The sequence below is a fragment of the Nothoprocta perdicaria genome, unplaced genomic scaffold (assembly GCF_003342845.1).
Source record: "Nothoprocta perdicaria isolate Ctin4 unplaced genomic scaffold, notPer1 scaffold_83, whole genome shotgun sequence".
NCBI classification, from domain to species: Eukaryota; Metazoa; Chordata; class Aves; order Tinamiformes; family Tinamidae; genus Nothoprocta; species Nothoprocta perdicaria.
The window spans coordinates 563,119-580,337 of NW_020456121.1; the positions used below are offsets into that span (position 1 = coordinate 563,119).

At 35.8% G+C, this 17,219-nt stretch overlaps 1 protein-coding gene across 1 annotated transcript in view; it reads left to right on the forward strand.

Annotated features, from left to right (window-relative positions):
- PDE1A (phosphodiesterase 1A) overlaps nt 1-17,219 on the forward strand; it is a 165,876-nt gene that overhangs the window by 12,346 nt on the left and 136,311 nt on the right. The window contains exons 2-3 of the mRNA XM_026052083.1: nt 12,392-12,486; nt 13,595-13,830. The gene's annotated coding sequence lies outside the window, so the exon portion shown is untranslated. The remainder of the gene's footprint in view (nt 1-12,391; nt 12,487-13,594; nt 13,831-17,219) is intronic.

Sequence of the window (17,219 nt, forward strand, 5' to 3'; positions counted from 1 at the left end):
TGTATTTATTGTCTTGTTCTATCATGCTCTATCAAAACAAGGGTATATGCCTTTTCATTTTAACTTAGTGATTTATTATTGTTTCCTCTAAATCCTCTAAAATTTCCTGATTCCTTGCCAGTTCCRTAATTCGTTTCATTTATGTATCTAGTCTTATAACATGAACTTGCTCGGGGATATAAATCTTTCCTTTTTTAGAGGATATGAAAGACTCTCATGATTATGTGTTTGTAACCAGAATAACAGGACCTTAGTTTCGCTACTGGAGTGGTACAACACTCCATATATGCACTTTCTGAGATGGTATTTCTAATGCAGTATGTCATGAAAATTTTGATAATYCTTTAAGCAAAAAATCCTTAATTACACATACACACCAACATTATTAGTAACTGTAATTCATCTTCATTCTATGTGAAATACACATTACCTAGTAATACAGATATTGCCAGATGCTATTTCTATTATTTTCTTTTCTTTCATAYAGTAGAGGTTAGACACAAACAAGTGAGAAGATGTGTAATGAAGTCTGAACTTACAGAACATGCTTGCGAGTAAAGCTTAGTCTGTGCTTCACATCAGTATGCATTTCTCTTAGTTTGTTCCTTTATGCACCCTCAAAGCTTTAGATATTCTCAGCTTTTCCAGTCTTGAGATTAATGTGAACTTGGCATGTTTTGGGGAGGAGAGAGGAGGAAGAAAGATGTTTTAAAAGATTAAGTTCTGAATATTCTCATTAGAATTGCAGAATTTATGTAACAAGAAAAGTAAACCATGAAATATAAGCACAACAAAAGAGAACGTCAAAGGTATCTTGTTGATGATTAAACCCAGGTACTTAAGAGGTAATCACTGTCAAAACTCTTGCTTTTCATTTTTCTTTTCTTTTTTGACATGTATTTGAATTATTTGGAAGAGGGGAGAGGTCGTTTAGATGGCATCCACTCAGCTTTCACAAACCATTCCCTCTTGTTCTCTGCCAAAGATGAATTTCAGAGTGCTGCTTTAAAAAAAAAAAAAAAAAAAAAGTATCCTTCTTGCTCTTTCATACCTGTGAAAAGAGAACCTTACGACAGGCTTCCAAAGAACTATTTAGTGTTAGGATGCTTTTTATTACTTCAATGTGTTTAAGTAAGTTAATATTTAAACAAAATTTTTTAAAGTGTTTTCACCGAAGGATATTTTGACGACAAAGGAACAGAAACGCAGTCTTATTCTCCTTTGACCATTTCTTTGATCCCTGTTTTTGTAAACAATTTGAGGGAAAAACAGTAAATTTAAGAGCTACCAAAATTAATTTAATACTTAAAGCTATGCAAGTGTGTGAGAAATTTCCTGTATAGACAGAGACTTAACAAGAGTCCTTAATGCAGGATATGCAGTTTTTGATGGTGCACAGTTTCCATTGCTCTGGGATGGATGCGCTGGGAGCCATGGTCACCTTTACAAGTTTCCTTCCTGAYAGAGGAGCTCAGCTCAGTGTTTCATTAGCAGAGATTTTGCAATATAACCCGTGAGCTCCACCTGCCTGGTTCGCACTGAATGGTGGACATGCAAGAAAATGTCCATTAATGTGAACGTGGACTAGAATTGCTCAGCTGAAATAGTTTCCTTAAACCACTCTGAGGCATCCCAGCTAAAATGCAAATTTCTGTTCCCTCCAGATGTTTTTTATCCCACTCTGTCACTCATAAGTCAGACGAGGAATTTTAACCTGCTTCTCCCATATGTTAGGACAGAATCCAGGTACAAGCAATTATTTCAGTTAATGGGAGAAAAAAGTTTTAATTTCATTCCATCATGGAACAAAAATGAAATCTGAAATCTCAGAATTTGTCATTTGTTCAACCCTGACACAGAGCTCTCTTATGAGTCAAAGCAATTCTCCGCTAACATACCAGGTACAACAGACTCGATTCTTTCATTTGTCTTTGGCACGTTTGTGTTGGACAGTGTGCGTTTAAGAGGATTTAGAGCCGAGGAGATGAACTTCCATGTGTGAATCACCTGGCAAGCGAAGGGCCTTCTATGATGGTGGCACTGGCACTTGGGTGATGTGAATTCCCAGAAAAGTTTATTTGGATAGCATTGCTCTGATTAATACCAGCTCAGCTGAAGAGAATCAGGTCAAGAGTCCCTGTGGACCAGACTGCACAGCTGTTTGAGCAAAAAACTGCCTTACAGTCTAAGCCATATAAATTGCTTTATTGCTCTAGTGAAGTTTCTTATTAGGATAGAGGATTAAATTTCTTAAAAGCACAGAGCAGTATTTCAAATAGTTTCCATAGGAATATGTGTTCCACGGTTGTGCACAAATTAGGATACGTTGTCTCATGTTTATCATCTGAGGCCATGATCCAGGAAGCTTCATAGTAATTCAGAAGCAACTGCATCCTGAGGTGCCTGTTGACCTCAAGTGTTGACTGCTTCAACATTTTTTTTTTCCAGTTCAGGAGTAGGTTGCGAATCAGCCTCGCGTTGGCAGTTTGCYACTTTATGTGCCAATATGCATGTACCTCGGAGGAGTCATTTGCAAGAAAATAAAACTGGATATAACCCTGAGCTGCCTGGTCTGACATCAGAGCTCATTTTGCTTTGAGCAGAAAGTTGAACTAAGGATCTTCTGAAGCCTCCTTTGACCTGAATTATTCAGTGTTATTAAGTGGAGGGTGTATCTCACACAGCATTATTTTAATCTGTTTTTTTTTTCTGTTGTTCTATTCGTCCTGCAACAGGATTGGAGACCAGCTGGCTTTCTGGTTTAGGAAATACTTCTCTTTAGTAGCAGTCCATGGTCAGAAATCTTGCAGAGTGACAGAAACTAGACTGGCTGCATATGTAGCCTGGGAGCTGACTGTCTTCCATGCTCTTTGACAATGGTAAATACCTTTTCAACAAAGTAGTATAGTTGTCTTCTCCTTTAGTCTTCTGTTGCAGCTTTTGCCACGGGTAATGTTAGGTTAGGATCATGGTCAGAAAAGTGGATCTAAATAGTGCTGTGTCTACTGTCATCTTCATCCTCTCCAAGTAAATGTGTTAGTTAAAAGTTGTAAATAAAAATGCACTATTCAAACACGCCTCTTTGAAAAGACCAGCACCTCAGAGCTGGGTTTTGTTACCATGTAATGAAAAGGTAAGATGGGCCCAAAGTTAATTTTTTTAATATGCATAGGCTATTTAGTAAGCAATTTTATCATGAAAGTGTTCTAGCAATAGAAGATTTTCAGTTATTATACTGGATTGTATTTATATTGTTAATAATCCTGACCTGAATAATTTCAATATTTTTTCACTATTTACATCATCCCCAAGGCGTTTAATCACAGCATAATATTATGCTATTGATTTTCACTGAAGATTCCTGTTGCCTGCAAGTGGCATGATGGCAGTGTGTGACTCTGGACAGACTGGTCAATATCGTAGTCAAGTCTCCTGACACCCAATTTCCTACGTGACTGAAACTCAGCATTTGCAAAAATTTTTTAYTTTTTTTTAAATGGCCCTGTTTTTTAAAGGGCCATTTTAAGTTTTATAAAGGATCTCTTAGCTATCAGAGACAACTTTGCAATGAATTACGTTATGCAAGTAGGAGCTCTGTTATACATGTAGTGAAATCTCAACAGTGTTTAGCATTTGGTTACTATGAATCGATCAAAAATAAGAAGTTTTTTTAAAAAYACAGTCAATTAAAATTCTTCCACTTGCATGGGGAAAAGTGGTGCTTTTATGTAGAGATTYAATATTTTTAATATATTTGAGTCACTTCACAATGGAAATTCCACTTCAAAGGCTGTTTTTATTTTAAGTTCCTATACACAAGTAATTTTGTAGTGGATTTCTGCTGCTGCATAAAATATTTCTAGGAAAAAGTCATCAGAAAGCAACTCCTGGATAAAATTATCCTCCCAGCTAGTCTGTTCGGTAATATGTGTCCTGTGTTAAATCTGAGATACATTGGGCATCGCACAGCYCCATTCACTTTTTCAAAACTTATATGTATCCTTCTCAACCTCACAAACATATATTCTATTACTTATCCAGCCACAGTTCAATATGAATTTCAATTCATCTTTTGAATTCAGTTTTGTGAACTTTTTCTTCCATTGGACAGAACACTGACTGTCCTAAATCATTTTGAAATATTTGAGATGCAAAGCTGGGGTTCTGTAGCAGTGTAGTATCTAGCTCAACTGTACTGAAGTGTAACTCTATGATTACCAAAAATGTCTCTTATTTCAGACCATGATTAATTACTATTAATTAAAACATACTTATTTAATAAATTAATATTAATCACAATGTTGATGAATATTAATTATTTGCAGTTCATTAATAATAATAATACTTTTCAGATAGATAGTAGTACAGAGTATGTATTTAGGGTAAAATGATCTATTTGTGACCTCTGAACACATTGATTTGGTGCAGAGAAATATATGCCTGGGATGAATATTTTCTATGCATTATTTTATGTATATTATTGTAGGCATGCATAGATGTAATAGATATAAAATGTATTTAATAGACTTACTTGCTATATGATATATATGTAATATATCTTAGACTCATGATACAGAAACACACCTTGGAACCAAGTGGACTGAGATCACTCAAACAATATTTTTCACCCTTTTTTCTGTATATAAAAACATCTGTAGAGACAAAAGCTTCAGCTTATGACTACACATCTGTTATCTGAAAGGGCTCAAGAGGAAACATTTGGCTCTTTTGTGATTATAGTATTTTTCTCTGATAATTTCTGTAACATTCTTGCTGGTCTCCTTTATCAACTCCTGAATGGCAACTGACAGCATTCTTGCTTCATGAAAAGAAGTTTTAATGGGCTCTACCATAAATAGCTGGAATTTGCTGTCCTATGTGGAAAATACAGGATATGAGTCATTACTAGCAGTGGGAGACCTTAGATCCTCTGTAGCTTTACGTCTCTTCTATGGTCATATCAAGGGCTGCATTTAATCTGAGCAGCACATGTTCATTCCCGATAACTATAGGAGACAACTTGGCTCCCACTGACAAGTTTTGTAGTCCCCGTTCTCTAGTAAAATCTCTGCACTTCAAATAAGCTCCTGTTCATTTCGCAATCAGTTTCTGGTACCTTAAACTAAAAATGGGGAGAACTCAGTAACTCCTGAATGTAATTCCATTCTGAAGAGTTATATATGGATTTGAAATTCCTGAATACTCTTTTAAAGAGCTTTGTGAATGGTCAGTCTTTGAACATTGCTTCCATAGAAATGGTTAAGCAACAGGTAAAGACAAGGCACTAACTGTCTAATTCATTTTAATTAAGACTTGGTGGGAATGTATAAAAGCAATGGGAATTTCTTCCAGATCTCTTGAATCCCAGGATGATGCTTTAATCGGATCACATGGGGTCGCAGGCCAGAAAAGATTAGAAAGAATAAAAACCTGAAAGTGGCATAATGTAAACTCAAATATAAATGTTTTGCACATGCAAAACAAAACAAAAAAATCTGCAGTGTAAGTCACTAGTCTAGATTCTTCCACATGGGGGAAAAAAAGAAATAAGAGAAGACTCAGGAATGTGGCTGGACTTCTGATGAGTATGTATTTTTAGGCATCAAACATTTTTTTTCTTTACTGTATAAACAAGATTTGTTCTTCAAATGTTGATACCTGGTGCTGTTTGTTGACTTTTTTTTAGTAGTATTTTATGGTTGGCAATATTTAATCTTTTACTTCAAGTTTTTGTACACAAATTGCCTGTTAGATGTTGATTTTTAGAGTGTTTGATGACAGTTTAGTATCACGAGGGAGTTGTTTTCACACAAGAAAGCCCACTGATTTGCAGCTGTGATACTCTACTATCAAAGCAACCAATACGTACAAAAGTGAGTTTTCTGTGTATGTTCCAAAGGAAGAAAATAATACAAGAAAAATGGCAAATAATGATATTTCTTATGATGCCTTTTGACCTGCTCAGTCCTTTTACACAACGTTATTTTGTGCTACAGACCAGCCAAAACCTAATCTSATTTTTCCAAAAATTCTGTAATTGAACTTTTTCTAATGTAATGCTCTTTTGGATTTGTTACTTTTACCGGGAGCTGCGTAAGGTATTCCAGTGAATATACAGATCCTGAACTTCCTGATGTGTTAGGTCATACTGAAACACCTACAACATTCATTTCTTTGGTTGTGGCAAGTGGTAATGCAGAGACTTTTCATACCTGTAGAACCTACATCTTGAGGTCCTGGGCCAAAGCTATTCAAAACAGCTACAGAAAAAGGCTACAGAATAATCCATCACTGGAGAGACTGATCTAGACACTCTGATGGCGCTCTGGGGTACAGTTGGTAATCATAAGACTAAAAAGACAAAACTTTTAACAGATACATGTAGGGTATTTGTGAAATTAATAAGAAAATAAGTAGGGCAGGGCTGAAAGGCCTTTGAGTAACCTTGAGCTGTTAGGTGGCAGGCCTGTAAAAGGATGAGTAGTTATGTGCTTTATATTTTTAGATGTGRGCTTGAAGCTGATTTAGTCGCAAAGTGCTTCAAGGATTGGACTGGATGTTGCAATCTTTATGCACATACTCAGGCAGCTTAGAGAGGCTTTCAGTGAAGAAAACGGTAGGTTGCTTTAAGAGATTGAAATAGATCTACATTCAGAAGTTAGTCCTCCTGATATGTGAGATCTCTGACCCTGAAAGATGAAGGGCATAATCCTAAGACTTGGCCAGTGCCACTGGGTATAAGTAGCTGTTGCCCTGCCTCTGTCTTGCTCACCTGCTTTTGTTTGGGACAGTTGCAGTGTGAAAGGTGAAGATTTCTGGTGTTAGTCACCAGCATTTAATGAACATTTATTGCTTTTGTAGCAAAATACCTACCTGATAATGGTTAAGAAGCTGTGTGCAACAGAAGAGACTTGACTAGATCTGCTGCCATCTCCTGAATTTTTACTGACTTTCTCTTACCACTATCTAAAAATTAAGATGAGGCRTGATTTAATTGGGCCAATTAATAGCTCTATTTGCTTGGTAGYAAAATGAATATGGAAGCTTTGTTCTAAACACCTTTTCTTTGTGGTGTGCATCAGCAATAGACTGACTAGAAGGGTAAGTTTTTTATTGCTTCCCGCATGCATCACTCCGTACTCTTCCTGTTTTGTGGCAGCCAGTGAAGCTGGCTAATGGCTCAAGCCATAGAGGGTCATTATGTGCTTTTGTCACCAAGTGACAGTCCCAAATTTCATAGTGCTTTCCTCCCATCTGGTAAGTGGATGATTCATTTATGACTCATTTTTTCCCCTCATCTTAAGAATAATTCTTAATGAGTCAGATCTAATGTTTTCAGGAACTCCTGCTGTTGTAGAGCACTTTACCCCTACTGCTCTCATCTTCTCATCTCTCCCATACTGTGGGCTATGGTCTAACTTTCAAAGCAGAATTCTTGTACTCTAAATATAGAATTTGTGAAATTGCTGCCTCAGTGAGCCATTTCTGGTTTGAACGTGACTTTGGGCTTTGTCTATAATAGGATCACTTATTGGGGTGGGTTCAGCTTTATGGATTGTCATGGGTTTGATGGTGTGTGTAAAAATCTAAGTATTTGGTAATGGAGCCTTKATAGCAGAAACCTCATCTGGAATGAGGGCTTGAAAACTCTGCTAGAAATAACAGGTCTCAGTGATCTCTCTACTTGAAAATACTTGGAAACCAGACAACAACCGCCAGGCCCTCCTGTTTGCCTCTTTAAGAGGATCAGAGAATGTTTCTTTATCTGGCACCAAAATGTATGTGAATACAAATTACTACTTAAAATAAGGAATTTGGGACTATACTTTTCTCAAAATGTCAATCATAAAAACATTCTTCCTATGTGGTCTTTAAAAAGTGTTATGAAGATAAATTAACTCCAGAGTCCAAATCAAAACTAAATTGCTAAAATCCTACAGCCCATTATGGCTAATAGTCCTTGCTTATCCCCCTGAAAACAATTCTGCWACTTTTCTTATATCTGGTAGATTAATTATCTTAGCCCAAAGGGGCCTAACATTGATATCAGACTTTTCTGAGCTGTTCTCTTTGGCCTCTCCATCATAGCCATAAAGTCTGTCTGGAGTGTTCAGAGTAAAACTGATGGGATGAACTTAAGATAGAGGAGAGAGTGAAGTGAAGCAGCTAAGTATGTCCTGAAGAGCATCTAATGGATGATGGTAGCAGGGATATAATAGCCAAGAGACCAAGGATCACAGAGCCCTTCCAGGACCTGTCCACAGGTTTGTAGTGCTGGGAACTTCATGTGGAGCCTTTCTCCCTGATGAATCTGGATTGCAATGTTGGCTGCAAAGGATACTTAGAGACACTTATGATGTTTTCAGTTCTAATAGACCCAGTGAAATTCATGCACAGCTTTGGAGTAGATTTTCTTCTGTACTACTTTGCCTGTGTATGTCTTGCAGCATTTTAAAATTGTTTTAAAATTGTTTTAAAATTGTTTGTGTGATTGGAATATTAGATTTAGATTAGATTCTGTTTTGGCAAGGAATCCACTAATCTCGTTTCTTGCATTTCCGATGGTCTTTGTCATGTTGACTGTTATCCAGTTCTTTTGACTTTTCAGTAGTGATTTCCTTKTGCATGTAGAACATTTCTGCAAGCCATCCTACGAGTGAGATGCGATGTTGATCTCTTGCCATCATTTCTTAACTTTTAGATGTGCAGGGCAAAGCCACCGATCCTTAGCTAAGTTAAGCATTTTCTTCCTCAGAAAAGTTATTAATTTTGTTTCATATAGATCAATGGAGTGCAAATTAAAATTACTACATCACTATGAACTGAAAAAGTGCTTTAAAATGAGCATTTTTTAAAAAATGTTTCTGCAAGCAGTTAAAATTCTACAGTATGATGTGTCTCATCAGACTCCTATTTCAAATATCAACCAAACCCATTTTCTGTTCCATATTGAGGTCTGCAAGAGAAAAAAGATCCAGCTTTCTATTTTATTGTTTTTTTTATTTTGCTCTGCCTTGCTACTCTTTATTTATTTATTTCTAYCAATGTGACAGCTTGCTTGAACATTTCCTAAAAGAGTTCTCTTTTATTGGTGTGCTTAATTAGATGCCTCTAGATAGCATGAATCACAAGAAGCTCAAGCAACTTCAGCAGCTGCTGGCATGGTGCTGCCAGAGGCAGCTCTGCCTTCAGAGCAGTTTCTCCAGTTGGGCAGAGTTGCCACAGTAATATCTACCCAGCGGTGAAGGACTCGCTTATGAAAATTAAAATAATGTTCAGAGTAACATCAAGACTGATCCATTAGCCTCAGCAACATCAACAAAGTCAAAATTATTTCTGCCACAAACATAAATGAGAATTAATTTAGCTTATTATCACCACTAGAAAGATTTCTGTTTTGGGATGCCTGTCAGAACATACTTCTTGGCATGTTGCATGTTTTGGATATCAGGCACTTAGCATGAGTATCTCATACTTGTCTCATGTGAACATGATGCAGAGATGCCTTTTGACCTTTAGTTCCTCTTCAGGTCTATCAGAATGGCTCTCAGAGCTCCAGTGAGCTCTGCTAAATCAATAGAAATTTGCTTTTTCCAGACTTCTGTAAGGGGTATGGAGCTTCTGATTGAAATATTTGTGATGTCTTCATTATCAGAATGCTGTCCGAGCACTGAGAGAGTCTGAGCACTGAAAKACAGAAATATTATTCCTATGCCCAGGTTAAGGTGCATCAGATATTATTAGGCTGTGCGTAATTCCCCCATTCTCAAATAATTAAGGTATATAATCTGTTGTTAGCATGCTAGGCACAAAAGTATATAATTATCCGATAACATTAGAAAGCATCATTTAAAAACTGATGACAATGCTGTGTTTTTACGCTTCTCTTCCTCTAGATTGTCAATATGTTTTTTTCTTTTAGGATAGAACCATGCTTTATTATGGCTTTTTTCAACATGCTACAAATATTGAGATGACCTCATTCTCTTTTTTAAACATTTCAGTTATTTGAAGAAAAAGGAAAGTTGGAGATATAGATAATATAAGTTGGAGATATAGAAAATAGGTAGGTATCAATTAAAATAATCAAGTAGGTAGGTATCAATTAAAATAATATTTTCATTTTGAAATACCTCTGAATACAGAATAGTTTTAAGTTTTCTCTTCAGAGCTTTTTAAATACTTTTAAGATATATGGTACAGGTGCAGGTTGCTCTCCTGCCCTGGAAAGCTAACTAGTGATTTTAGCCTGGTAATAACTATTAGATCACTTATTCTGTTTAATCAGCCTATTCACATAGGGAAAAAAATTAATCATGAACTGTGCAGAAGATGCTGGAGTCTTTAATGTGGCTGCCTGTATCCAGAGTTTGTTCTTTTAACTTTGCAGAATGAGAGAACACTTTCCCCCTGCCATATGCTCTGTCTGTCTGTTTAGCTTTCCTGGATTAGAATTAAATTTACTCAAATACTTGGATGAAATTATGCTTTAGTTTGGTCTCCATAACAGGATTTCTTCCTCCTCTAAGCAGTTASTCTTTGCTGTTCCCAGTATGCTGGCAGCTCTGACAGAAACTGGTAGCCCATGTTCTAGGATTCTGTCTTGAACCACAATGTTAAAATGTCCATTTAGAAAGTACCTATTGCCCCACCTCAGGCTGCCTTAAAGGGATCCTTTTTAAATAGAACTATTTTTCAGATGTTGTTGGTCTATTTGCTTTATAATTTGCAGGCTATCATTCCAATTTAAAAAAAGTAACAGTTGTATCTATGGAAACAGAGTGTGGAAATTGGCTTTTACGTCCAGGAAATGTTCAAGGAAAATGGTTCGGGGTCTTAAGAATCATAGCAATTGTCTTGGTAGCAAAACTTGGGGGAACTCTCTTTATTCTAAACTATTTGGAATGCTTCATACTTCATACTTAAGGAGATTTTAATTGGCTAAGAACAAATGGATGGCTTTTAACTTAATTCAGATACAATTAATTCAGCAAATTGTTTGTGCAAGTTGTCTTATTTTTTTGCTGCTTTTGTGAATTGCCATATCCTAATTAAGGAGACCTCCCAATTTAATAGTTAGATCATATTTACTGCTAATGAATTGTTCCTAATTGCTACATGAGTTTAATAAACAGGATTATGCTGCATTTGCCATTGTTTGTTATGATCTTTAAGAACCTCTGCCAGAAATCTTGGCTTCTGCCTGGCTTCTTGCTGTAAACTTGARGAAACATATCTGTATTCTTCATCTCTCTTTTACGTTTTATTTTCTGACTAAATACTTTTGCCAACAAATTGTAGTTTTCAAAATACTATTGACATTAAGGTCTCTAGTCTTAAAGATGTTTTCTCCAAAAGATTTCCTTAGCTTTTCAGCTCCCAGTAGTTACTGTTTGATCTGCTCAAAGCTTCTACAGAGCCATAACGAATGTACCGTTGTCACAGAAAATGCAGGAAATGTCTGTGTTCTTTTTAAGAAAAAKATAAATATGTGACTGAATTCACTCACCTCTTAAATTATTGAAGGACTTGGAGGGTTATGATCACCCTTAGCTATTGCACTTTGCTTCATGTTACAAATTTGTGTTGGACAACATGATGAAAAGTAGGACGAAAGTAGGAACGATCTGCTCCAGGAACAGATCTTTCTTCCTGGAAATGTGTTCAATCCAAGGGACTAGATTAGAGCGTGTTTAGAGTAAATCTCCTGGACATACATGTAACATAGACATCATGTCCTCAGCTCTACAGATCCACTCCTATTGCAATATATTGTTGTGATAATTGACTGAACTATCTCTTTGTTAAGAAATATAAGTTTTATGTAGCAGTAATAGTGAAGTGCTCCATAGCAGATGGCACAGCCCAGTTTTTCAATGAAAAGGCTTTTGTTTCCATTATGACTTTTACCATTACAGGAATGTTTCTAGGTCATCTTTGTGAGCTATAAGTCGTGGAGGGTTTGGAATGTTGAAAGTCTGCAAGGGTTCCTGGGTGTATTAGGGAGCTTTGAATTTCTTTTGCATTTAAAAAAAAAAAGGGTGTAATTGAGCCTCAAAATGCCTATGCTCTGTTATATATATACATATTCTTTAAAATGCAACCTTATCCATCTGTGCTGTAAATATAGTGAGTTTTTCAGTTTTCTACAAGTAGTTGAGAGAATGAGAATGTGAATATACAAACAACTTCAGTCTAGGACATGATGCTGTCCTTGTACTTGCTTTCTCTTGACATTAGTTCATCACTTAAGAGTTTATTTCCTTTTTCAGAATGCCTTCCTTGCATAGTACTTAAATGGTGCCTAAGTACTTACTCGTAGAATAAAATCTAATGTTTTTTGAAAGAGAGGTTGATTTTAGCTCTTTCTTGCAAATTTGTTTTTCAACAGGGGAGGGGATAATTACACCAAGGCCAAGTCATGTTTTTATGCAATGTCACAAAGGAAACAGCATGTGGATGATTGTCCTTCGTATCTTAGAGTTGGTAGGTTCAATAATTCGCTCCCTTTTCACTTGTCAGTGAACATTCAATTTATGGTCTCAGTAAACCTGAACAGTGTATTTGTAATGTGACTGTGACCAAGTAACATGGCCTTAAGATAGATACTCATATAGGTGATTACACTAATACATTTTATTGGAATTGCTCTGAARTGACCTAAGGTTCTGGTCTGGGCACTCATCAGACTTCAGTGATGCAGTTATAAAGAACAAGTACCTTTTGGTTTTAACCACTGSAATTTATTTATTTTAAAATCTACTTATTATGAGGAAAAATGAACAGTGCTCCAAGACACTGATTATTAAATAGTCTGCTCTTTGTATGAGCAAATGTTATCTCCATCTGCAGTTGTCTTTGAAGACTAAATAAGAAGGATTAGCATCTAAGAACACTTAGAATAAGATGCATTTGCTGTTGCAAAAGCCAAATTTATAGAACTTTTATATTGTAGTATTACTATTTGGAAAACATGGAGTCCTTTTGTACCCTGTTTATCAGGGCTGGTGTATTTCTATATAGAAAAACAATCAGGGAAGCAAATATGCCCATGGTGTGATTTTAACTTTTTGAGAAATATAAAGTATTTACGTATAGTAATACAAACATAAGTATATAGTCAGATACATAAAGTCAGGGGGTTTTAAAAAATCAATATTTCCAGGATCAAAGTTTTTTTTTTTTTTTAATACTGTAATACCTGAGGAGATTCCTACTTTGATGAAGGCAGTGTATTATAAAACTATGTACCATGCYAGTATTTCTGTGAAATCTTTGCAACCATCTTTGGATGATTAACGATCAAGGAAAAATATGTTCATAAAGTGACAAATAAGGAGACTGTCTAGTTTCACCGAAAACACAACTTCTACAGATTTAAAGGAGAAATGAAAAATTAAATCAGTTAACCTCCAAGAATTTCTATTTTTTAATTTTGTGGAGAATGCTTAGATGATTAATAATAATACCAGTAATACTGTAATAATATCATCACTATGCCCCTGAGTTGTAAGTGCTGCATAATTACTGAAATTCAACTGGGATAATCAATTCTTTTTCTCTTTCCTTTTTTTTTTCCCTCTCATTTCTATAGAGACCAGAACCCTCTCCTCTCCCTTCACAATGGATCTGATTGAAATGTGCCTTGTGGCAGAGCATAAATATACTTCATACCTTTAAAAAAGCTGGCAGAAATCCTGGCTGCCTCTCACCTACAGCTTCAGGGCAGTTTATCTCGTCACTGTGGAGGTCAGCAGGCCTGTGTGGGAGCTCCCTGCTTTTGGTACCCAACCCAGCCTGATCTCAGTTCCCTGATGCTCTTATCAACTGGTAAGCACAGCTGGCCTGCCGGAAYGGCAGCTCAGCAATTCACACTAAAAATGTGCAGTAGGACCATAGTTACAGTTTCCGTAGTGTGTTTTTCCGAGTGTGTCATTTTTGCAGATTTCCAAGAGGTTTAGTTTATCATTTATTTAAGAATGCAGATTTTTTCTTCAGATTTTTTTCTCCTGTTTATGGTTTTTGTTCAGCAAGTGGATTCTTGGCTTGGGACCAATGGACTCAATTTTCAATGAGTCTTAAATGTRCTCATAAAAAAAAGGGCCAAAATGAAAGGAATAAAAGGATAAAATATAAAGATTTTATTTCCTTAAAATGATTGGCAATTTTCTCAATTTATCATTTGTACTTGTTCCCAATATTGATCTTAACTTTTAGGAAAAAATGCGAAGCCTGATTAGAATCTATTTAAAGAGTGTAAATTCTTCACTAGGGAATACTTTTTAGATTGAAATTCCATGTCATTTCTTGGATGTTGAATATGTTTTTGGAGTGATTGATGGTGACAGGATTATGAGCAAGAAAAACTGMATTATTGTGATTGGAGTGATAAGTATTTGGTTTTGTCTCTTTGTTTCTTTGTGAATTTGAGCTCTCCACCATATCTATAAATAGCTTGTGTCATCCTTCAGGATGTCATGGACTAACTTTCATAAGCTCTATTTTTATTTGCACTGAATTGGGAATCTTGAATATCTTTTTTTTCCTTTTTTTAAATTTTGGTGCTTTCCATAAAGTATTTTTCTCTCTTCATCTCTTTATATGAAATCTTTTAAGCAAAATTAAAAAGAACCATCTGAAAAATCTAGTAACTTTTGTCAATTTTCCTTTTTTTTTGTGATTTCCAGCTAAACCGCTGTTTAATCCACAAGCTTCTTGCTATTAAAAACATGTGGAGAATAGGAGTAATCAGAATTTCTGGACTAAAATGGCTCAACAGAGAAAAACTCTACACTTCTTAATTAAAAAGTCCATATTTATTTAAAACTTAGACCAGTGCCAAGCGTAATTTTCTTTGCGCTGCCTAAGTGCCTTGGACTCACGGTATCCTGCTGTGTAGGACTGTATGGTAAGCGCCAGGCTTCGTAACCGTTGTATTTGCTAAAGTTTTCTACAGAAACTACTGGATACTCAGTGTTTTACATTCATAAAGTTACAGATTAAAATAATAAACTTTYTCTTACAATGAGTGATATGAAGAAGCCTTAGCAAAGGGTTAAAAAGTATATATACTTTACTAACTTCATGTCCTGAACTGTGTCTTGCAGAGGCAGAAACAAGCTCTAAATTACAGAGGGGGGTAAAGTTAACTATAACGGCCTTGTTTAACTTGCCYATTTATGGCCTATGAATAAGTCCCCTTGGCTCTGCCCCTGGATTTCATTATGTAACAAAACTCTGCTTAACAGGCTTCGATCTGCCAACACAACCATATTTGGCCAACTTCTACAAGGTGGGTGTTATTGTCCTTTAAAATCCATGAAGGCATAACTTTGAAAGCAAGTCAACTGTTTCATGTCTGACATGGTTGGGGTTGGTCATCTGAAAAAAAGAATGCGGAAGAAAACATTGTGATGTTTATCTGCCTTCAGCAAAGACGATGACCCAATTTAAATAATTGTGAGTGAGTAAATCAGGCTTGCTTTTGAAGTTTAGTTTAAGCTACCATCAATAACTTTCTAGCTTTCACAATCTCCTGAGCAAATCTAAAACACGTATGTTTTATTCTTCTTCTCTTACTTAAAACAAAAACACAAAAATACCCCAAAATATTATTAATGTTGTTGGCAAAGGCCACAAGTGAAGAAAAATTTCCTTCTTTTGTTTATTATGAAGTGATAGATAGAGACTCAAGAAAGGTACTGGGGAATAAAAATTATATAAAAACAGATGCTCTAGCTTGTTTAGGAAGTGATTATCTGCTGGTAACTTTGCCACACAGTGTTAAGAGGTGACATTTATCTTGTTAAAGCAAAGGCCTTCTCAGGGCTTATTTTTAAATAATTTAACAACTTTGTTATCAAGAAAGTTTTCAGACATATTGATATTCCAGAAAAAAATATATCCATTACTATCTTTCACAGACTTTTTTTCTAGAATACAGTTTGGTGCTGTGCAGTYACTTGTGATGTTTTTAAAAACAGAAATTCAAATTTAAAATATTTATTAACTAGAAACATGAAATTAGAGACATCTAAGGATTTTTATGGAAGTGGTTTTCCTCGCTATGAACAATGTTTTTCAGTGATCAGCCTGAAGGCCTTGGACATGTTGGCTCTGCTGCCCCTCTGGGTGACAGAGCAAAATTTCTTGCGTGGTCTGCAGCCTTCTGATCTAGGGGATGGGAAAGCATTTTGAGAAAAATCACTTGGATGTAGATGTTCTTTGTGTAACTTTTGAGGTATTATTTTCTTATATTTAATTCTTATTCTTGTTTTCCTATTACTTTTAATACTCTTCCTTGTGAGGGAAGCAGAGGAGGCCCTGACAGGGGAATGGAGAAGGATTTCAATGTTGTGCACTTGGCAACTTCATAGACATTTTTTTAAAAATGCTGTAAGATTTTGTAGAAAATACTGGAATATATGTATGTTTCATTGAAACAAAAAATATTTACCATCTCGGGTACTTCTTATAAACAGAAATTCTAGGAATTATGCAAACCTACACTAGTGAGGACTAGTGAGCCATTATGTCAGTTATTACTTGGTTGATTTGCRTACATGTCAGTCTGTATGAACAAATGCAGGGTTCTCTAATGCAGGTAATGGTTTGGGCATATGCAAATATATGCACTTGGAGCTTTGACAGGCAACAGCAAATTCCAGTGTGATCTTCTGTGAGATTATAGAAAGCTCTGCCAAATGTACTTTCAAGATAATTTTTCTAAGCAAAGTTGAAATCTAAAAATTTCCTAAGAAAGCTTCAACTCCCGTGGTTTCCTGCCAATTTTGCAAAGGCAAGAGCAGGGATGAGATAAATACACTTTTGATAAAAAGTCAGATGAAAAAAATGATTTTTAATTTTCCTCTACCTATGTCATAGATTTTAAACCCTGCTAAATCACAGAGGAAGGCAATGGCAGAGGTTTTCTTCAGCTTTAATTTTCTTTCTGTCRATGTTTTACTCATGGTGCCATACATTTCTGAGGTAGGAAGTGCTTTTTCACCATGTCAATATATCAAAAGTCTTCAGATAYTGATATAGGAAGATGTCTATCTGAAAGAAAAGTTTTGTGTATAAGAACTCCAAAATCTGTACTGATACTTGCTTTAAGAGGCAYAAGGCTTGATAACAAGCAACATCCAATGGTTTAGAATGTACCAGCCAGCTTAACATGTATTTCATCTGCCCTGGATTTTAAGAAATGTTTATAGAAA